The following is a 25,048-nucleotide window of genomic DNA, read 5'->3' as shown; positions in this document are numbered from 1 at the left end:
GCCTGAATCAGCAGAAGCGAGAATAATAGAAAACATAAGTTAGTGAAGATATTGCTCTGTATCTGAGTATAAAAATAACTTATCTTGTGATCCGTATGAGGATCGGAAGTCAACTCATCAACTACTGAGAATGACTTGTATGTTGCGTATATAGTCTTCTACTACTTAAGTTATTTACCAGAATGAATGATATTTGATATATCTGCTGCTGTCTGATTTGGGTGCATAAAAATGAAATGTTTGTCAACACTATGTAACATATATGTATCGATACTATATGTCAAGTAATGAAGTAAACAACTTGACTCGGCTATTTAAGATCATTATTTATTCATAATAATATAGGAATTTTGTATATAAAATTACAGAAACAGTAAATGTACGATAAACACCAATAGCAGCTCTATCCCCTTGTATTATTATTTATTCTTTTGTCTATCACATCAACTATAATACTATAGTAATTTGATCTTAGTCATTAACTTTCAAAGTCGTTTTCGTTCAGTCGGTTTTACTTTGATTGATTGCCGATGTTAAATTAATTAAATTTAGCACGGCTGGTTTATTAATAGTTTCATTTGAATTTTATCAATCAGTTTCATGGTCTGGACGTCGTTCCATCAGTGATGCACGTCTGCTGACCTGATTTCTACCTTGTGGATAACTTTATCGGTAAATTGCAGAAACTGATTTCGATTATCAATGTCTAAATTAATAAATATATTTCCTGTCATAATATATTCTATACATGGTTGGACAACCTATAATGATGCAGACGAACATATCGAATTCGGCCGTATTCAATGGGCTTTTATATATAACATTTTAATTTATGTTTGCAAAAATCTTTCCCCTGTAAAGCCGCATATACTGTTATCCACGTTGCTATTTTCACTTCGTCTCAAATATGGTCATGTGTGGATATGTATTTATAACTGTGTGCGTGTGCGTTAGTGTGTGTGTGTGTGTGTGTGTGTGTGTGTGTGTGTGTGTGTGTGTGTGTGTGTGTGTGTGTGTATTTATGTATGCATGTATATATATGGGATGTAAACACCTTGTTATCTAGCAGTACAGTTATTTGAAATAAATGCCCTGATAATACATGTTGATAAAAGAAGTAAACGACGTTTTCAGGGAGGTGTTTTTTTTCAACGTATGAGTAATAAAATAATATACATTTTAGAAAATATTTTGTAGCTTCCTTTTTGTATAATATTTAGCATTAATACTCTTACTCTTTACTCTTTTACTTCTTTCAGTCATTTGACTGCGGCCATGCTGCAGCACCGCCTTTAGTCGAGCAAATCGACCTCAGAGCTTATTCTTTTGTAAGCTTAGTACTTATTCTTTTGCCGAACCGCTAAGTTACGGGGACGTAAACACACCAGCATCAGTTGTCAAGCGATGTTGGGTGGGACAAACACAAACACACAAACATATACACACACATACATATAAACATATATACGACAAGCTTCTTTCAGTTTCTGTCTATCAAATCCACTCACAAGGCTTTGGTCGGCCCGAAGCTATAGTAGAAGACACTTGCCCAAGGTACCACGCAGTGGGAATGAACCCGGAACCACGTGGTTGGTAAGCAAGCTACCTACCACACAGCCACTCCTGCGCCTATAATATTCATAAAATATTTTAAAATAACATGGCGGAATAGCATAATTGGAGGAATGCAAAACTAGATGTCGAGCATTATGCAATATTACATTCTGAGCTCAAATTTATACCTCATTTGCAAAATATGTATGTGATATTAATGGTATTGACATTTTCGACAATAGATTATTGATATTTTCGATAATAGCTCTATGTCGACCAAAGTGAAATTTGGTAATGTGAAAATTTGTGGAACATGCGTGTTGATTTTTGCTAAAATATAAGACAGTGTCCCTCGGCCTATATTTATCGTGCATTGTCTCTTCTTTCGGATAGCTTATAACATCGAACGCTACAAAACTAAAGCGCTATGTAAGGGAAGGGACAGTAGATAGCTACACAGCATGGTACACAATTTTCCGTAAACCAAAGGTTTTTCCGAATACTTGTTCATCATAACTTTTATATACTATGATCGCTTGCTTTCTAAAGGTAAACAGTTTGCCACGGATATAGAAACCCTATTCGTCCTAATATTGATAGTTATCTGTTTGCAGATGTGGAGAGTGAGAAATATTAAAAAAGGTACGAATATTGATAAAGATCCTGATAAGAGAGTGAGAGGTGTGGTGGGCCGATTGAATGAGATTGTGTAAGGAAAGAGAAGCAAGGCTAGAGACACAAATCTAAAATAACAAACTGATTTACTATTTCTGCACGTCAAGCTACTGTCAGTTAAACTAGTTTAGAATTGCAAGCTAAATTTCAGTAAACTACCAGATCGGAGCGAAAGATACGACGATAATTGATTTTTTTTTTTAAATTACAGCTAGCTACTTCTGGCATTATATTATACAGGCTAACGTTTTGTTACATGGAGATGAACAATCTACGCTAATTGCTTCTATATCACAGTCCCTTCGAGAGAGAAAAATAAACATTCATGTCTCAGTGAAATAACCATTAATGTATATCTGCCAATATGTGCATCGGAGACAGAAATTAATTTTGCATATTCGACACCATATCGTATTTTGATGGTACAGAACATGAGCGAAACATTTCAGTGCTGACTATTTTAAGGGATTCAAAATAGTATCTAATGAGGTAAGGCATCTACATTTCTTTCAGCGAAAGATAAATGGAATGAGCTAAACTTCATTCTATTCCTTAGTTACTTATGGACTCCGCCGGTAAAGTGATATAGGCTTGAAAGACAATGGAAACCACTCAGCCGTCACGATCGGCTTGTAGCGTATGTCAAAAAAATGATAAGAGAGAGGGGGAAAAAGGAAATGATTGAAATAACAACTTGTATTGCATATTTCACTTATTCTTCTATGAAGGACGATGTTTTAGCATAAAAGATAATAGAGGGCGTTTCCTTGTCCCTTAACAATATTCACACAGTCCGTCCCATGCCAAATGGATTTTTCGGAAACTCAACATAAGAGCTGTTATGGTGTACTTAATGTAAATGTATGGGAAAAATAAAATAGAATAAAATATTGGAGTACCATTAAAATAATAGTATGACACCAGGTGAACGGATCTGCTAAGTCTGCTTGTTACCAGTAAAGGCGAACTAAGATCAATATAGAAAAAGACTCCCTGTAGTGTTAAGTATATTGATGCGGTAGTGTATCGGTGAATGATAGACAATGATAAGTAACGATCAATCACCATTAGTTCGCCGCTACTGAGTGTATATATATATATATATATATATATATATATATAAGCAAATAAAACGCAATGCACACTTTTGTGTCTCTTGTAGAACATGGGAATGACGTATATAAGTTAGGCATGAACACACAGATGAATTCGGTTGAAGTAACTTCGCAAAACTTAAAGCGCTACGTAATGTTACTTATATGGAGAAAATTCAATCGATTATCACAATTGCTTTCCTTTAATACGGTAATGTTTTACATTTTCTGGTAAAATAAGAAGGAAGAATATTCATAGGAAGTCTGGCACGGTGCCCTGCAGCTTTCAAATCAGAACAAGGAACACTAACCTAAAATTATAGATATTTATAGATATATAGACCTATACAAAACATGTATACAGCCATAACTACAAACAATCACATTCATTTCCCAGACAAAGAGTTACGCATATCTTAATCAAATTTTTGTTGCCACAAAGATATTTATGGTTTTCCTACGTAAAAGCGGGTTATATAATAGTGACTTCACAATGCAAATTCAATATATACTAAGACAGTTGCGGAAAGTCCAAACAATATGATTTTGTGAACCGATACACACTTACATACATACACCTATTCAATCACACAAAAAGCAACAATGTGTATGTTTGCGCAGTGGTGGGGCGCATAGTATAATAGTATAATAGTATATATATGTGTGTGTGTGTGTGTGTGTGTGTGTGTGTGTGTGTGTGTGTGTGTGTGTGTACACCAGAGAAAGCAGATAAATTTGAAATAAGGTGGAGGAAATAATACTCGAATACCGGAGGTAGAGCAATATGCTTTATTAATAAACCCGCAAAGACGTCACAAAAACTGTCAGACGAACGGGAACGGGAACCTCTGAGCAACAGTTTTGTGATGTCTTCGCAGTTTTATTAATAAAGTATATTACTTACATATCATATTATTTACTATCATACACACACACACACACACACACAAACACACACAGACACACACACACACACATACATATATATATATGTGTGTATATATATAATGCAAAAGAGTTAGGGGTTGAGGATTCAACACACTAAGGGGTAGTAGTATCTATTCAATATACTGCTCGGAGTGTACCCAATTATTGTTACACTAGTGTTATACCAAGTGTAATAAGTGGGAGTTGGTAAAAGGGGGGTTGTTTTACCCCAAATTGATATATCAATAAGAAAATGGAGGAGAATATGCGGTACCCATCGACTTGCAGACAGTGTATTCCGTTGAACGGAATATATGTATATATATATATATATATATATATATATATATATATATATATATATATATATATATATATGATTGTAAATAATATATATATGTAAGATATATGCATATATATGTGTGTGTGTGTTGTGTGTGTGTGTGTGTGTGCGTGTGTGTGTGTGTGTGTTTGTGTATATGTATATATATATGTGTGCATAGATAGATAGATAGATAGATTAGATATTATGTGTATGTTGGTGTTATAATTTATGGTTCCCCACGAAGCCGCGATTTTTACGTAATTATAGAGGAAATTATGGAAACTACACAACGAAGACACGTCATATGACGATATGTGCAAGAAATATGTTTTGTAAATCTGAAATGTTTAATAGCCTTTTTTCTTCTTTTTACACGCTAAATTGTCTTGCAACTCATCGATTTTTTTTAAGATAGTCACAGGTACTAGCGCTCAGAAACATACGCACACAGGAATACACATACGCTAACGATATACACTAACAAACATACTACACATAAATCATACATGCACAACATATACATATAAGATGGTTGAATTGTATATGTGTGGTGAGGAGTGTGAGTGCGTTTGTGTGTGTGCATATATGTATGTGTATATATATATATATATATATATATATATATATATATGGTGGTTGTCTACTCCTTAAACAGAGTTTGACCACCTCCTGCACCTACACCTTAGACCTTTCATGGCGTCTGATGTGGCTTTTTAAACCAGACAGTGTTTTGAAAAAACACCCACACAGATTGCACCTCTGATTTGCACTACCAATACCTGCAAGTAAGTTCTGCTCATTGTGGATCCTAACATGTCTTTTAAGACCCCCATTGGATAATCTAGAAGTTTTGCAAAATATAAATAATTTAATCAATATTTCCTCGACGCGATGTAGATGCACTTTATACGCGAGTTTTACCGTAAGTAATATAGAAGTATGTCTCAATCGACGCAGGTCGGTCAGTTGCTTTCATTAGTAAAGTAACACTCTCTCTACACACAAACATATTTATCGACTTAATCGCAATCTCAAGCAATACGTTTGCGCTATCGATGAACGCATCTCTTAAATACGCTTAAAACGATTCAAGTGTGAACTGCCATACGCTTCTATCTGAGCTAATTTCACCTCACGTGTGTTATCTATTCGTTGTTCCTGAGGACTGTTATTTTACGGTCGAGAAAGGTCAAGTTGGAAGAAATTGTCGTTTGATCTATCTCTTCCTTCTACATTTTCATTGTCTAAATGTACCGCACCCTGATCACGGTACAACGACGTTCCAGAAAACATAGAAGATGACTTTTCTGTGGCGATCGGTGTTGACGGACACTACAACATGAAAATATAAAATCTGTCTCGGTCGTTCCTCCGCATTTTATTCGGGTGGCGTTTCGTGGCCTGTACACAACCTCGAACTGTTGGCATGCCAGTCTATTTTGAATTAAGTCACCTATTATTGCTGATCTGCAGTATTTCAGGTGAGTAATGACGTGGAACCGTCTGTGTATATATATATTTCGTTATTTGTATTTGGTTTGCAAGATTCTTTATGTGAATTCGTGTGTTGAAGCATATTTTATAGTGTCTAGGCGAGAGTCAATCGACGACTACTGAAGAGGTTGCAAGAAGCAACGAAAATATAGAAAAAAAAATGAATGAGTAAATGAGTGGAAATTGAACCAGTGCGTATGCTGATTTACAAGGCATTAAAACAGTAAGACTGACCCCCAGACAAAATTATATATATATATATATATATATATATATATATATATATATATATATATATATATATATATATGCGTCCGATGTAAACAAACAAGTTTGTTTTCGAAGCGTTGAAAGCGTGGAACAAGTAGAGCGATAGATTTTAATCAACACGTAAATGGTGAACAATAATATATATAAAGAATAAAATCCTTTTCTTCTTTAAAAGCAGAAACATTTGTCGGCAATATATATAAGTGTGTGTGTGTGTGTGTGTGTGTGTGTGTGTGTGTGTGTGTGTGTGTGTGTGTGTAAAATCTAAGGATCGATGTGTAGGAGGAAAGTGAGATTCGAGGAATCAGTAGAAAATATAAAAACCAACTTTAAGGTACAACAATATTTTATTGGTGCGGAATTTTGGGGAAATTTTTCTGTATCGAAGAATAATTAGCTGAAGAAAAATTATTTTATATTTCGCAGTAGGAAGCCAGGGTTGCCGGGTATGCGAATAAAAATACAAGAGTTAAGGAATGGAATAGATAAAATCCGGGCAACATATGTTTACTTTTGGAATAAAATGTATTTAATGTTTTATATTGTGAAATATAAACATTACAAGTAACATTCTGTGTCGATCTAAAGGTGTGTTGTTGTTTTTACATACACACAAATTTAGCCACTTGTGTGTGTGTGCGTGTGTGTGTGTGTGTGTCCTCTGTGTATGTCTTACACATATATTCTCTTATGGTTGGTACTTCCGAATTTTTATTCCAAAGCATGACATAGTTGCTTGTTTTCTCAAGAGCGTTACTTCAAGCGCAGAAAAATATGTATTTTAGTAAACTGGTTACAAGATTTTTCTCATTAACTGCGGGTTGGTGTGCAGTTAATAGAATAAGCATTTCTATTTTTTTCACCAGCCCTTGAAGCGAATTTATTTGCATATTAGTTTTCTCTAAATTATTCCCATATGCTTGTTTATTTCTTTCTCTCTATTTCTCTTGCTCTCCCTCCCCCATATATATATATATATATATATATATATATATATATATATATATATATATATATATATATATATACATATGTATATATGTTATGAGCGATAGTGGTGTCAATTAGACCCAGAGGTTTCAGGTAATGCTGACTAAGTGCTATGGATAGACCATAGTTACGCTCCAGGTTCGGTGATTATGCGAACAAGGGGTCCAACGTAGGTCATATATCAGCGTGTGAATATAAAGATTTCGTAATGAGATAAAAAAAAACCAAAGCTGTGTATAATATAGAACATTTATAAATGTTCTATATTATACACACCCTTGGTTTTATTATCTCATTACGAAATATTATGTATATATATATCTCTATATATATATATATATATATATATATATATATATATATATATATATATATATATATATATATGTATACATAATATACACACATATATGCACACTTAATCATCTAAGAAGCCATAATTCCCAAATGAAAATGAAACATGCATTCGTATACGTATTTTTCAATAGAGTGTGCAGTATTAAATATCCATATGGGGCTAATCTTACCAATCTCTTTCGCTTTGGGTATTAAACCTGTGTTAGATAAAGGCACGGTTACGCAAGACCGCATATTCGTAAGAGCTGTCATGCGTGGTAAAATATGGCAACTACTCTCCGTTATTGGAGGTGGGAAAACATATAATTCTGTATATGTTTGTGACTGAGCATGCATAAACATGTAATGAATTTGCTATGACTAAAAATGAGCGCGGGACTATGTATAATATGGGTGTGACTATACACATAGCTGCAAACAGTTTGTGTATTCGCATCAATTTATGACTGTAAATCATATTGAAGGTGAAAGCATATCTAGCAAATTCATATTGTCTTTTGCGTCAAGAAATGCTAAGGACTTATTTCAATAAAATATCTACTTATTTTCATAAATCTCAGTAGACTCATTCCCCACTATTACTATCAGATAAGCACAGCATCCCCGTCTTTAGAGACTATAGTTCGAAATAACAATAGCTACGTCCATCCTTATTAAGTATTACAACAAGTTTGCCTTGTAAACGATTTATAATATTTTGCCCCATTTCATGTTGCTTCTAATACCTTTATCTAAATGCACGCAAGGTTATCAACAATCTATTGACCATTACTTATGCAATCATTGTCTTCCTCTAATAGGCGCAGGTGCAGGTGCGTGGTAAGAAGTTTGATATCTAGTAATAAATTCCGGATTCTGTTCCACTGTGTGGCACGTTAGTGCCTGAAGGCCAGACATGTATATAAATTATCAAGATAGCTATTTGCAATTTACAATCGAAAGGCAGCAAGTATATATTAGTCACTAATATGACTGAGGGTGCTATATATATATATATACATATATATATGTGTGTGTATGTGTGTGTGTGTGTGCGTGTATATATATATACATATTACTCTTTTACTGTTTTACTTGTTTCAGTCATTTAACTGTGGCCATGCTGGAGGACCGCCTTTTAGTCAAGCAAATCGACCCCAGGATTTATTCTTTGTAAGCCTAGTATTTATTCTATCGGTCTCTCTTTTGCCGAACCGCTAGCTTACGGGGACGTAAACACACCAGCATCGGTTGTCAAACGATGTTGGGGGACAAACACAGACACACAAACATATACACACACATACATATATAAATATATATATACATATATACGACAGGCTTCTTTTAGTTTCAGTCTACCAAATCGACTCACAAGGCTTTGGTCGTCCCTAGGCTATAGTAGAAGACACTTGCTCAATTGCCACGAGTGGGACTGAACCCGGAACCATGTGGTTGGGAAGCAAGCTACTTACCACAGAGCCACTCCTGCGGAAAATAGACTATTACAAAATGACATTTCTTAGGACATTAGTAATTCAAATTAAATGGCTATACCGTCTTCAGTCGGTTGTCGGTTTCATATTCACTAAAATTGGATTACACTGATATTTTCGGACTCTTACATCTTTGTCTATTACTGCCAGAAGGCAATTATTTGCAGTCTATGTCCAGCGGAAAACCATTGCTTAGGTTGATAATACTCTTCCAATTAAATTTTATGAACTTCACAGTAATAAATTGTTCTGAAAATTTGTTCACTCATCATTAGAAATGACTAACACTGATCTGTTGTAGGTACTACGGAAAATAGATATGTCAACCTCTTTCGATTGCACGGTCGGGAATTAACTTGTTACTGTGCATATAAACAAAATTTCGCTCGCATATCTATTCATCACTTCATGCTAAAGTCATTCTCCAATTTCTAACTTTATCGAAATACGCAAAGAATGTTTTACAACGTAACATACAAGTGCGTAAGAATTGCAACTGCAGTCGTAATAACCACGCGATTATAATTGCCATTGAAATGATTTTATAAATATCACAAATACTAGTTATACGTTGAACATATACATAAGACTAAGTCTTTTTATTCTCGACGCCGGAAACCAATACATTTAAGGATACAGCAATCACTCGCCATATCGCGGTTCACCTATCGCGGACTCAGTACATCGAGGTTCACCTATCACGGACTCAGTACATCAACGTTCAACTATCGCGCACTCAGTACATTGCAGATCTAAATTTATATTTTAAAAATTTTATTTAGATTTTAGCTACTTCTGTGGGAGGTTTTGGAACGTACCACACGCGATAATCGAACGATTACTGTATATGCATAGATATAACATTCTACAAAGCATGGCAATTAGTTATCATATATATATATACATATGTATATATATATATATATATATATATATATATATATATATATATATATATATATATATATATATATATATATATATATAAATAATACACACACATACAAACACATACATATAAATACACACACGCACACACACACGTGTATACATATATTTCGATATATTTTTTTCTGTTAGATAAATAACCGCTAGGTTCTCCACTCTCCACCGCTAATATATTGAACTAGTAACTTCACTTTATGGTTCCACTTCAAAATCTTCAAATATTTTTCAGTGATTCCTTACTGTTTTACTCTTTCATTTGTTTCAGTCATTTGACTGCAGCCATGCTGGAGCACCACCTTTAGCCGAACGAATCGATCCCCAGGACTTATTCTTTGTAAGCCTAGTACTTATCCGATCGGTCTTTTACCAAACCGCTAAGTTACGGGGACGTAAACACACCAGCATCGGTTGCCAAGCGATGTTGGGGGAGGGGGCAAACACAGAAACGTATATGTATGTATATATATATATATATAATTAAGAGAATGAGATAAAAATCCGAGGCTGTGAAAGATTTCAACACATTAATAAAGACGTCTTACAGCTGTTTCCGGAACAATTTATATATCCCTTCATCGGAGACGGTGCGGGGCATCTTTCAGTTTCTGTCTACCAATTCCACTCACAAGGTTTTGGTCGGCTCGAGTCTATAGCAGAAGACACTTGCTCAAGATACCACAGTCTTGTTAAAATTCTAGCAAAACTGTCCGACGAACGGGAAGGTGAAACTCTGAGCAGCAGATTTTGTGATATTTCTACTGCTTTTAAATAGAGCATATTAATCTACCTCTGGTATTTGAGTACTATTTTTTCCACCTTGTTTTATATTTATGTTCTTACTCCAGAAATGAGTGTCTATATTTGTAGTGCGCATAAACATCTAGGTGTTTATTTGTAAACATACATCATTTTCCAAAGTTTATACAGGCTGACGTCTTACAAATTTATGAACTCCAGCCTATATTAAGAACTGCATTCCACCACAATATTCTCTGTAGATATATACCAAGCGTGATGCCAGACACGTTATTTATCAAATAGCTTAATGTTTGTGTGGCATTGTTCCATCATCATTATGTCTTTCTATTATAATTATCCATTCCAGGACGGCGAACTGAGAGAGTCGTTAGATTCTGGACAAAATGCTTAGCGGTATTTCGCCCGTTACTACGTCCTGAGTTCAAATTCTGCCGATGTCGAGTTCATGTTTCCTCCTTTCGCGGTCGATAAAATAAGTACAAGTTGAATATTGGGGACGATGTAATCGACTCATCCCTACCAAGCTGTCCTTGTTTCAAAAATTTGAAATGATTATAATAACCCTTTATAATAAAGGCACAAGTGCAGACGTTTCTAGAAGGGGGACTAGTCGATTACATAATAGTCAATGTTTATTATTATAATAATTCCTGGGATTCAATGTTGCTCACAAGAGAATTGTAGCCGGTGGTTTTACATCCTCATCTGACGATAATGGGGAAGTAGCGAGAAGTGGTTTCCTTTCGGGTGTCATATTGCTCAGAAAACCCCGAGAGACACCAATGCCAGACAATAAAATCGACCCAGTAATTTTCTTTGTTTTATCAAACACATAGAATAAGAAGGAACAAGTTTCGGATCTTTTCACCAATATGCATTAAACAAAACAAAATTAACTATAACCCACAGAACAATATCGTTTCATCATGTATGTCACTATATCGATGCCGCGCAGGAAACATAAAGCAAATTATATGATTAGTGTCACAATGTATAACTGATAATTAAATACATTTAAAATCTAACTTTATATTATAATGAAACTGTTTCTTCCTCAAGGTGTATGTCTTTGCCCTCAAGAACTCTTCCGCTATGCCAAGATTGAAAAAGGAATTCCGTTACAAGAATATAAAAGGCAAAATATGAAATCGAATTCAAATTCGTGTCAGAATTCATTTGTTCAATGTTGTCACAACCGAAAGCTGAATATTTATTTGCAAATAATTTTTAGTTCGTGTTGTCGCTGGTTTTGTTTAATCAACTGAATTTTAAATGATTTTATTTTTATGTTTTTATCTATAACTGCCTGGAAACCAATATTTTAACTTTTCTACGATTTTGTTACTGAAGTATAAATGATGACAAACGCGTCTAAAAGGGAACAGAAAGAAAAAGAAACAGTTACCTTGAAAAAGCTTTAAATAATTCACTTATTTGTTAGGCAAAAATTTCTTTCCGAGTGTTTACTAAAAATGTAGAATAACATTCTGAACCATTGAAGGAAAACAAATTTAGAACATTAACCAGAAAGAAACAAATATTGTGTAGGCCTCTTAAGCACAAGTTGATAAATGTATTTCATTGTGAAGTTGAGAAGTAGCGTTTTGTTTTTCACTTTTCGTTTGTGTGTGCATGTACCTGTCTTCACTTAATATATGTGAATAAATGTGCTGTGGGGGTTTTATATGCATATGCAATGCAGCGGCACTGTGAAGGCGAACGTAAAATACTGTACTTGCTTTTGGAATGAATTGCAAATTTTAGATAGGAACATGAAATAAGATTGATATCTCAATTGTATCTAATTGTATTATTGCATATTTCAATTTATTGCTGTATATGATTGATATAATCCTATTAAAGCGACAGATATGATATACATACAAACATATGTGCATACATATGTCAGCATGTATTGTGTGTGCTTGGGCCCGTGCATGTGTGAGAATCAAGAAGACCGCATATTGTTATCGATGTATAAATAATTCGTTATTCATTCGATAATTTACTATTAAGGTACCTCAAGCAATACAGCTCCAACTAAATAAACATTTTATGTTGATAAGAAGAACGATATAGGATTAACATTATTTCAAATATTCTGTAAATTGAAAAGAAATCATTGAATAGATTGTGGGTTTATCCTGCTCTCATCGGTGGGGCTTATCCTTCAAATATTTGCAGAACATGGATGAAAGGCTCAGTAAATAAACGTACAAGATTGTACATTTTTGATGTTGGTTTTGAGAATTCTTTTAAAAAAGAACATTTCAGTAATTAAGTTACTAAACGTGTGAATAATATTTCATTTAGATGGATGTTCAATTGAAATACTTATTAAGCACTATTTAACAGATTGTTTTCGGATTGCATTTTGTCAATATGTTTATCATCTATGAAAGAAGTATATCAACTAATGAAATTTTAATATAATGTTTCTATACATCTCAAGAGAAAAAGAATTGGCATTCAACCCCGATATTGTGTTGTAAATTAAAAGATCGATAAAATGCCTCGTCTTTACGAATCTTTTCTGTCACAGATAACATTTCAGGATAACATTCTCCTTATAGACAAACGAATAAATGACGAGCTAACAATAAATGTCTTGTTTCAAATTTCGAGTTTCAGATCTTCTCCTTTAGCTCTTTGGCCAATGCTTAATGCATGCAATCCTTTTCTTTGATTCGTGTAGTGGTGAGTCTAAGGCTTGAGACTAAACCGTATGATATGCGTGTTGTACTATATATGCACTACGGAGTGTTTCTGTTCAAAATCGCAAACTTGAGTATAGTGTTCTAAGGCAAAATATTAAGATAAAGCAATATTCGTGCTTCTCTAGGCACAAGGCCCGCAATTTGTGGGGAGGTGGCAAGTTGATTAGATCGATCTCTATACGCCACTGGTTCTTAATTTATCGACCCCGAAAGGATGAAAGGCAAAGTCGACCTCAGCGGAATTTGAACTCAGAACGTAACGGCTGACGAAATACAGCTAAGAATTTCGCCCGACGCGTAAACGATTCTGCCAGCTCACCGCCTTTAAGATATCACAATGTACGAATAGTTTATTATTCAACCAAAGGAACGTATCCCATCTTTCAATAAATCGATAAACCAATTTGAAATGAATAACCAGAATTGATAAATTAAAGGTGGAAAAGAAATTAGGTTCCTGTACATTGGCATAGTTTTAATGTTTGGCAGCAAACATTTCGTGAGAAAAACTCGATACATATGTCAATTAGTGACATATTGTGACTCGGTTTTTCTTTTAAGGAGAACGTAAAAATAGAAATATATGACGTGTGATACACCGATGTATCTTTTAACAGTAACAAATAATAGCTACTAACAACAAAACAGAATTTACATCTTGACCGCACGCTTTATATTGTAGGTCAACACTGAAATAATTCAGTTAGATTCTAAGTAAAATTAACGCTCCATTATATTGCACGAGTTTCAAAGAAATCTTAAGAAACGATTTTGTAAATTACGTGTAAATACATATAGAATTCTAAAACTACAATTATCTATATAATTAGTTTAATGGTGGGAATGAAATAAAGCTATACAAAATATATATTGGTTTCAAGTTTTTTTTACAGAAAACCAGCAATTGTGAGGTAGAGTAAAAGTCGGTTACTCCAAACCCAATACTCAACTGCTACGCATTTATAGGCCCCAAACGGTTGAAAGATAAAGTCGACCAAGACAGCATTTGGAGTCAGAAGCGTAACGTCGGAAGAAAGGCCACTAACCATTTTTTCCGGCGCGTTAAACATACGGCCATCTCGCCACACCTATAACAACAACAATAATATACTCTTTTACTTGTTTCAGTCATTTGACTGTGGCCATTCTGCACTTATTCTTTGTAAGCCTAGTACTTATTCTATCGGGGACCTAAACACACCAGCATCGCTTGCCAAGCGATATTGGGGGGACAAAAACAGACACACAAGCATACACACGCGCCATACATACATACATACATATATATATATATATATATATATATATATATATATATATATATATATATATATATATATATATACGCATATATACGACGGGCTTCTTTCAGTTTCCGTCAACCAAAACCACTCACAAGGCTTTGGTCGGCCCGAAGTTATAGTAGAAGACACTTGCCCAAGATGCCACGCAGTGGGACTGAACCTGGAACCATATGGTTCGTAAGCAAGCTACTTACTACACTGTCACTCCTACGCCTGTATATATATATATAGACATATATATGTGTGTGTGTGTGTGTGTGTGTGTGTGTGTGTGTGTGTGTGTGTGTGTGTGTGTTCATATACATATATGTGTGTGTACATGTGTATGTATATACATGTATATATTCATACATATATATATAGATATATGTATGTGCGTGAATGTGTGCGTGAGTGTGTGCGTATGTGTGTGTGTGTGTGTGTGTGTGTTTGTGTGTGTGTGTGTGGGTGTGTGTGTCTGTGTGTGTATTACTCATAGCGATATACTCTCTCCCATTAAGGGATGTGTTCGCGTTCCGAATAATTCGCCTGGTTCTCCTGAATGTGGCGCACGTTAATTTCATATAGGAGGTATGTAAACCATTGGAGCAATTATCATTGTGATTTCAAGAGTTCGTTTCGCTTTGCAGCTACATGATTCCAGCTTCGATCCCTATGCACTTAACACACACACGCACACACACACACACACACACATATATATATATATATATATATATATATATATATATATATAAGCATACATATATACATTCACACATACTTACACATTCCCATACATACCCATGACCACTTACATCTAAAAATATACATACACGCACACATACATATACGTACGCGCACAGTCAATTATTCATATATATATATATATATATATATATATATATATATATATATATATATATATATATATATATATATATATATATATATATATATATATATATATATATATATATATTTATATATATATATATATATATATATATATATATATATATATATATATATATATATATATATATATATATATACATAAATATATATATGGGAGATGGATAGGAAAGTAGACAGTAAAGTAGACTTTATCTCTGACATGGAATATTTTTAATTTCTTTTGTTTAATTAGGTATATTGCCACATATTGTCCGTATATCTATATATATCTATGACTTTATTCTTTTTTTATTTCTAACGCGGATGTACCGAGTTCAGGCACTCGCATATCATTATATATTTTCGTCATATATCCATGTACATTTTTATATGTTCATATATATTTTTGTGTATATTTTTGTGTATTTTTGTGTAATTCTGTACACGCATATATATTTGTTTTTACGGTTTGATGAGATTTGCCTTATGTACTCCGATGTTATAAAGGAAAATTGTTTATCGAATTACTTGAAGGTTTTGTCTCCTATCGATCCCTATATTATATACATATACATATATATAACCATATATATATATATATATATATATATATATATATATATATATATATATATATATATATATATATATATATATATATACATATGGGTATTATATGGTTATATAATTTACAGGTGATTTTGTACGTCTTTGAAATTAACGTCTGTCTTGAAAACGTCAGAGAACATCTGGCATGCACATCCTCTTTCATTTTTCCTAAATAATCAGATATATATTTTAATGTTTCGCTCATGGATAGCAAGACCAGTAACCTAGTGTAGACCTTAGTACACGTATGTTTCAGAACACAATGTTATAGAGTGGTAATAAGAAGAAAAAGATGACAACGGAAAAAGAACAAAGGTTATGTAATGAACTTCATTAGCTTGCAGCTGTTTGCGTTCTAAGATGCGGAGGAGCTTAAATGAGTATCCAAATAACATCGTATAGCTACATCGGATCCTCGAATATGAAAAACATTTTATTTGTGAAAATTACATTTTCGGAACATAAAGGCGTTACGAGTGAGAAAGTCTATATTGAAATGTGTGAAAAATTTCATAGGCATCAACATCTGCAAGATAAGGAAGATCATTACTTAACATTTGTTTTTTCCGGTGTCACTTCTTTGTTTATATATGTGTGAACGTGTGTGCGAGCGCGAGTGCGCACACGTACACCACACATATACATGCACATAAATATATATGTATATATAAATCAAGCAGAAAATGGAGAAATCTTGATCAGCATCAAGTGACTACCATCGATCATTATTTTTAATACAAACGTTTATCCCATCTAACAGCCGTTTCTGCTTCCAATGTCCTACAGTGTTGCCAAAGAAAATTCTGAGAATGATATTCGTCATATTTTGTAACACATCCGATCTGGAACATGGAAATTCATCAGAGTGAAGAAAAATACATAAAAGAATAGAAAAGAAAAGAAGAAGAGATTCGGGAAGAGGAATGAAGGCTAAATATATTTGCATCATACCATTTTGCAGGGTAATGCTTCAAGCCGTTCAGTAAACGACTAAGCTAGAAATATTACTTGGTGGGTTAATCTTTCTTTAGGGGTAACAGGGTGTATGAGTAATAAAAATTAAAAGCTTTACTATAACGGAATGCGCCAAAGCGGCCTTGGGCCACTTCTAACATGTGTTACTTCTCCACAGTTTTCCTTTTTATTTACTCTATTATTTACATTTACCCGTACAACGGTCTTAATAGCTTGCCCTTTGTGTTTAAGTTTAACTGACCAATTATACTAAAAGCTGGACTTTGGTCGATCTCATTACGGACAAAAGGTGGTTGGTGTTTACAATATGTCAGTAAGTTAATAAATGTAGTTAATTGATGAGCATTTTCTGTGGATAAATACTAATTAGTACTATTAACATAATCTTAAATATAATGATTACTTCTGAACGTTATGGCAGTATCACTCCCTCTTTCTTTTCTAGACCTATTGGCGTTTCCCGTTATGGTAAAGTTTTTATTTTACTTTTTTATTATTTATACACCCTGTTACACCTAAAAACGATTAACCCACCAATTGATATTTCTAGTTTAGTCATTTACTCAACGGTCTGGAGCATCACACTGAAAAATGGTATGATTCAAATATATTAATCCTTCATTCCTCTTCTCGAGGCTCTTCTTTTCTTTTCTTTTATCTGATGTATTTTCCTTCATTCCGATGAATCTCCAGGATGGATATGTTACAGAATATGACAAATATTATTCTCAGATTTTATTTGGCAACACTGTAGGACATTGCAAACAGAAACGGCTGCTAGATGGAATAAAGTTTTGTATTAAATAATAATAATCGACGGTAGTCAATTGTTGTTGATCAAGATTTCTCCATTTTCTGCTCAATTTAAATTTGACTCCTGATAAACTCTTGTTTATCAGGAGTCATTACCTGTAATCTATGAGCATAATATGCTTGCATATGTATGCCCAGGGTTCACATTGGTAATTTATACCGGTAGTAAAACGGATATTCTTATCTCTTAGACGGTTATTCCAACCGCTAACTCTACTAAGGTATACGTATATATATATATATATATATATATAATACACACCCATATAAACAAGTACATACATATAAAATATATACATTTGTGGTTGGTTGTGTGTGTATGTGGGTGTGCACGTGCGTGTGTTTGCCTGTGTGTATGTGTCTTGGCTGTAATTTATGCTCCGATGAACCACTGATTCAACCAGTCTGACAGAATAATCTCTGGGGTAACATAAAATCATAATTAAAACGAACAAATACACACACACAAACACAAGTCAGGCGTAAACACTTATTCGCTTACATACACGCACACACATACACACATATATAGATATGTCTTGTTTATGAATAATATGTGTGTGTGCGCGCGTATGTCTGTATGCGTCCGTATGTTATGGTGTATTCGTAGGTGTGTATGTGGTTGTTATGTGTATGTGGTTGTTATGTGTATGTATGTATGTTTGTAGATCAAAGAAAATGATATCATAAGTGACATTTATAAAACAATAGTTGCTGGAATAATTAAATCCTCTTGCTACGTCATTTATCTCTTTATATTAAGTTAACGTGAGCAAATGTTTTCCGATTAAGTTATATATATATATATATATATATATATATATATATATATGTATGTAGATCTCGAAATCCCTGTTCTCTAAATAACAACTGTCTGCAAAAATAACTTATATTACAGGGCCAAAATCATGGATCCCAACGGATTAACAACGATGTATATCGGAATGACGAGCAAATCTTCCAATGATAGATACACATAACACCTGGTGTCATTCACGGACAAAAATAAAAGACATGCAACATCCCTATCCAATATGATATGGACATTGAAAGAAGGAAGAATAACTAAGCGCCAGATTCAATCGAAAGCTATTGTTTAGCCAGTAAACAAATAGAGCGGCATATCGAATTTGAACACTGCATCATTGCAAAACTACATATCATACAGTCTACAGTTAACAGCCAAAATATTAAGGATACAACCTTTTCTCCCTGCATACACTAACAATAATATCACACTTAGACATTTCAAAGAGGAGCCACTAAACGCATTGCTAACCCAACGAAGATAGTTTCTTTCCCTGAACGTGAAAATTGAATATATAAAACACATGAACTCCACGTATAGAAGAAAATATGCCCCTTCTGATGAATTTCCTCAGCATATAAACAAACGCACACCACACATGCCCAGAATTCACTATAATATAATGCAAGTATTTTTTTATATATAAAAATATAGCGGCGTATGTACACTTTGGTCTCTTGGACGCTGCCAACACACAAAGCTAAACGACATGCAGACAGGATACACTGGCCCAGGAGGAATTGAAATCCCTGCATCAAAATCAATGCGTGACCTGGGCATTGATATAAGCAATGATGCATCTTTCCAAGAGCATATTACCAATTTGGTAATAAAATGCAGAGTAATGGCTGGGTGGATCCACCGAACTTTCAAAACAAAAGAAAAGGAGACACTGATGATCCTTTGGTAGACATACATTCTTAGACTATTGCTCCCAACTATGGTCACCATACAATAAAAAATCCACGGCGGAACTCGAAGCAATCCAACGAAGCTACACTAAAATCGTCTCGATGCAGCATTTCCGCTACTGGGAAAAACTGAAATAAATTAAAACTCGTCTCCCTGGGACGAAGGCGGGAGAGATTTGCAGTAATATACATCTGGAAAATCCTAGAAGGCCTTGCACCAAACTTTGGCATTGAAAGTTATTCAAACTGCAGAAAGGAGCGTCATTACATAGTGCCAAGGATCCCAGCATCGCCATCAAAATAAAGGACCATATACTGCAACAGATTGGGCTTCAAGGACCCACAGCTCTTTAAAATCCTTCCAAAATGCCTGAGAGTCCTGCATGGTGTGGATGTAAGTGTTTTTAAAACGAAATTGGATCTCTTCCTGTTACGGGTTCCAGACGAGCCTACCTCACGGCAGGAAACGCAGATGAAGGCAGCATCATCAAATTCTCTCATTGACCAAATGCCACATATTAGAGAAGTTTCCAAATGATGGTGTAGCTGAGTCAATGGTGGTGCTCCAGTTGAAGCATTTTAAAGTATTTAAAATATTTAAAATAAAATATATAGATTTGTATATACATATATATATATATATATATATATATATATATATATATATATATATTTGTATATATACATATATGTGTATGTGTGTGTGTGTGTGTGTGTGAGCGTGTGCGTGTGTGCGTGTGTGTGTGTATGTTTGCCTGCGTTTGTATATGAACAGGTAATATCTCACATATAATTATTACGTTCCTCGTTGTTTTACTTCACCTATTACAATACGGAGCAGTTCCAATCCTAGTTTGAAGAAATCTCAGTTCATTTACACTGAATTTCACACACTTCATAGTACATCGTCCCACCTCTGTCTTGCACTTGAAATATTGATCCTTTTCTGAGTAGTGAGAAAAAAAAATCGATACTATGTAGCTATAGAGTACTGTGCTGCTCCTGGCTTTTTTAACATTAATTTTTTATTGGACAGATTTTATTAATAGTATTCCAGCCCATAAAACATCCACAACAAGCGGGAATGCGTGTTTTCTCGATCTTTAACGAGACACCTCTGCGCCGATGATGAATTATTCAACATATTATGATTATTACTATTGATGATTTTTTTTATTAGTATTTGTGTCGTTGGTGTCTTGAAAGAGTACGAAAAAAAATGTCTTGTTTGTATTTATTTATAACAATTTTTTTCTGATTTCAAATCACTCCGAGTTCACCTCTGTCTTTTGTCCTTTCGCGTTGATAATACAAATTACAAGGCATTTATTTGAGATTGATATTATCCACAGTTTCTTCAGCTGAAGCTTCCTAGCCTTGTGCTTAAGTATGGAGCAATTATTCGTTTCTTTCTTAGCTCAGTTTGATCGACAAAGTGAGTAGAAAACCGTACAAAATGTTTTTGTTTCTTTACAATCTAAGGTCAGATCCCAATATACTTAACTGCTATTCCTGCTCCTACGAATAGATAATATAACTACCAAAAAATTTCTGAATCAATATAAGCATTTGTAACCTTACTTCATATATACGTACGATATTATTCATATGGCCGTGGGCATACGGCGTAGTGGTTAAGAGCGCGGGTTACTAACCCCAAGATTCCGAGTTAGATTCCAGGCAGGGACCTGAATAATAATAATAATAATAATAATCATAATAATAATAATAATAATAATAATAATAATAATAACATCGAAAAATACCTTAGGAATGAGAACCCAGGTTCGAAATTTTCCCCAATGCACCTGATGAAGGCTGGAGGTTATATCAGCCGAAGTGTTGTGTTAACAACAAACAACATATGTAAATAATGTAAATAACGTACATAATTCCTCATCTCTTAAATATAGAACTGTATTATTACCTACTTTTCACTTAATCTTATGCATATACATTAAAATATATTTCGTTTTCGTTGTTTTCATTCAGCCCTATCTTAACCCTTGACAGAAGAGACCCACAATTCAAAATGTTCCAACTTGGATCGTTCAGTCTATACTTCCTTACTGACAACAAAAAGGTAAGTGATATGCTGCCGCTACTTATGACAGCTCAACCAACTCAATTGCATTCATGAACGTCGAAGAGACTAGTTTACGGTATGATATGAAACTAAAACTCAGACTGACACGCAAGGCTACACTTTACCTGTTGATGACATAAGCGTCCTTGTTAAGACTATTCTTCATTGAGACACTCCCACTTATTAATTAAGTATAAGATCATTTTCACCAGCAACCTACATTCAATAATATATATTAAATTTCACATCGTTTATACTTCTAGAAGATTTAATAGAACATTTCCTCAAAGGTCATCGTTGTTCAACTTATCACGTATTTCTAGTTGTCCATGCATCATGTCACCCCACCCACACCACCACTGTTGACCAAAACAAAAACCGGGCTAACAACGCTTTGCGTCACTCTCATCGCAAGCGGATTCAGAATGCAAATCTCCAAAAGAAATACTGAGAGTCATCTTATCCAAAGCACAAACAACATTAATCCATGATCCTGAACCAGTTCTTAATTATACCGGCCCTTAGACATAGGACAACAGCGTTTCCCTCGGCCTACTTTTGAAACAGGGAACATAAAAAACCGGACTGAACGCTACAAAATATTAGTTATAATATAAAATGCGTTTTGGATGCTGGAATGCATATACTTTTCTACATGAAGCGCATATCAATCCAAGACGTTGATAAAATAGGACTCGTCCCAAATCATCAGTGTAGTGATATACGTAGTATCGATCATAAGTACTATGTTGAATCTCATATAAGGTGGAAGTATACACTATTCTTGTACATACCGCAGTATGATAGACGTAAAGGTTGCCTTCGATTATGCAAAATAGATTTCACTGTGTTATTTGATGCAAATATGGGATTAGTATTTAGGAAATTAACAGATATGTTCCTACAGGGATATTCCCAGCACGGATATTTTTATGGCCTTCTGCTGGTAGACGTTTGCTGTTCTTCCGTCTTTGTAGCAGCCACGTTGCACTTCCGTGAAGGAATACTCGTAGGACGTTGCTATCGAAGAGATCAGCCGATAATCTAATGTCCTGTTGCACTTTTAGCTTATGATGTATTTCACCCTGTTCTCCTTATTTCGTGCAAGATTTCAGGGTTCCTGTATCAGTATATATTTATTCTCTGTCCAAATTTGTTGTACACTTTTTCCAACTCAATTTTATTGATTTCCACCTTTATTCCGCTTTGTTCTACATTATCAGACCGCATATATTTTGCTTATCTTAAAACCGACTTCTCATCTATGGCTCCCGAGATCTCTGTCGGTCAGCAATACTTTAACCAACCCCTCAATAATCTAATTATACAGAAGTTTCTATGTAGACGTCTCTATGTTGCCCTTCACCTTGTTGATATTATCTCCCACATATTCTGCCGTTACCGAAAGAGGTTGGCTGACGTAGATCTAACTATACACAAAGGAAGGATGAACAAGAACTGGAACTTTTGGTCAGAGATCAACAACAGAAAACATCTTACTCCACAATGCTTCTATTTATAGGAGGTCTGAGGACTAGTTTATAATAGTAGCTATATGTCATTCAAATCACGGCCACACACTCACACACACACACACACACACACACGCACACACCATCTTAAGAAAGGAAAGGACATATTTGATAACGTAGCAGAACGGTCATTGAACATATATGTACATTTACTGCTGATTTGAATGAATAGTTGGATGATCAAATCCAAGCTTCTCTGCTAGTTCCTCAACAGTTACGATGGGATTTTGTTCTACCAGGGTTTGCAGGACGCCCTCGTCGAGCTCTACAGATCTTCCAGCACGAGGCACATCTTGTAGACTGAGTTTCCGGCTCGGAATTTCTGGAACTACCGTTGACACTGGCTTACGCTTATTGTCCGATCCCCATATACTGCATTAATATTCCTCACACTTTCCATTGCGCTGTTGCCTTTATTGAACTCATAGAACAAAATATGCCGATTATGCTTCTTTGTTACTTGCAATATAGCTTTGAATAAATAACTGATAAAATTAAACTGCACTCTTAGAATTTATACTAAGAATATGTACAAGATAAAATTACTACCTGCTTTCATAGTAAGTTGATGCAGGGAGTTTATCCTGTCCCCCCTCCTACTTTTAGTTCATGAAATTTTAAAAACCGCATTGTTTATGGGATGACCCAATATATATATAATGTGTGTACACATCGCATGGACGAAGACTGCAGATAACCTTGCATTTGATCTTTTTGGGTTCAATGAAATAAGTACCAGTTGTGCACTGGAGTCGATGTAACCAATTTACTTCATCCTCACAAAGCTTTAGGCCGGCCTTGTGCCTATACTAGAAAAAATTATTATTATTATTATAATTATTACCTTTTGTAACATTTCTGCTGGGCACTCTATTCCAATTTCCTTTACAATCCCCTTGATGCCTTCTGATACTGTCCCCAAGAACCCATCAATAATTGGCACTGTCTTCCCCTTCTTCATTTTGGATAGCCGGACTATTTCGTACTTCAGAGGTTTGTATTTATCTAAATTCTCACCTTTCTTCTTGACTATTCGTGGGTCAAAAGGACATGCAAGGCCAACTACATAGCATATTTGGTACACCTTGTCTACCGCCATTATTATTATTATTATTATTATTATTATTATTATTATTATTATTATTATTATTATCGTTGTTGTTTTTATTATTATTACTATTATCATTATTTATTTATATGTTCAGCTATCTTATGAAGTAGATATGAATAATCTCATACCACTGATATATATCATATTGCAGTAATAATAAGCAAGAATACCCTGTCAGCAGAGTTTAACATGAGATATATATTTGTGAAGATATAGCTATTTGCAAATATAGCAGACGAGAGCACAAACCTGGTGGACTATAACGTTGGGAATTGAAAGCGAAATTTAATTTTGAATTACACTAAGAGGTGAGAAACCACGAGCGCAGATACTATAAATCATGTCTACCCACACACACACAAACTATCTTTGACTCTTTATCTCCATTTCTCTAACACACACATTTCCCATGACTCTTAATTGTTTGCACACGAATCA

The 25,048-nt window shown here is 34.4% G+C and overlaps 1 protein-coding gene and 1 long non-coding RNA gene across 2 annotated transcripts in view; one reads left to right on the top strand and one right to left on the bottom strand.

The window, feature by feature from the left end:
* LOC106876592 (uncharacterized) overlaps positions 1 to 25,048 on the bottom strand; it is a 232,579-nt gene that overhangs the window by 118,718 nt on the left and 88,813 nt on the right. The gene's annotated exons all lie outside the window — the stretch shown is intronic.
* The window catches only part of LOC106869664 (uncharacterized), a 17,582-nt gene continuing 11,537 nt past the window's right edge, over positions 19,004 to 25,048 (top strand). Inside the window, exons 1-3 of the long non-coding RNA XR_001409426.3 lie at positions 19,004 to 20,465; positions 21,874 to 21,964; positions 24,762 to 24,918. This is a non-coding gene — a long non-coding RNA (uncharacterized LOC106869664). The remainder of the gene's footprint in view (positions 20,466 to 21,873; positions 21,965 to 24,761; positions 24,919 to 25,048) is intronic.

The sequence above is a fragment of the Octopus bimaculoides genome, chromosome 2, assembly GCF_046866305.1.
Source record: "Octopus bimaculoides isolate indiv1 chromosome 2, ASM4686630v1, whole genome shotgun sequence".
Classification (NCBI taxonomy): domain Eukaryota; kingdom Metazoa; phylum Mollusca; class Cephalopoda; order Octopoda; family Octopodidae; genus Octopus; species Octopus bimaculoides.
The sequence above is the reverse complement of the archived record's forward strand: the minus strand, read 5'-3'. Positions and strand labels throughout refer to the sequence as shown.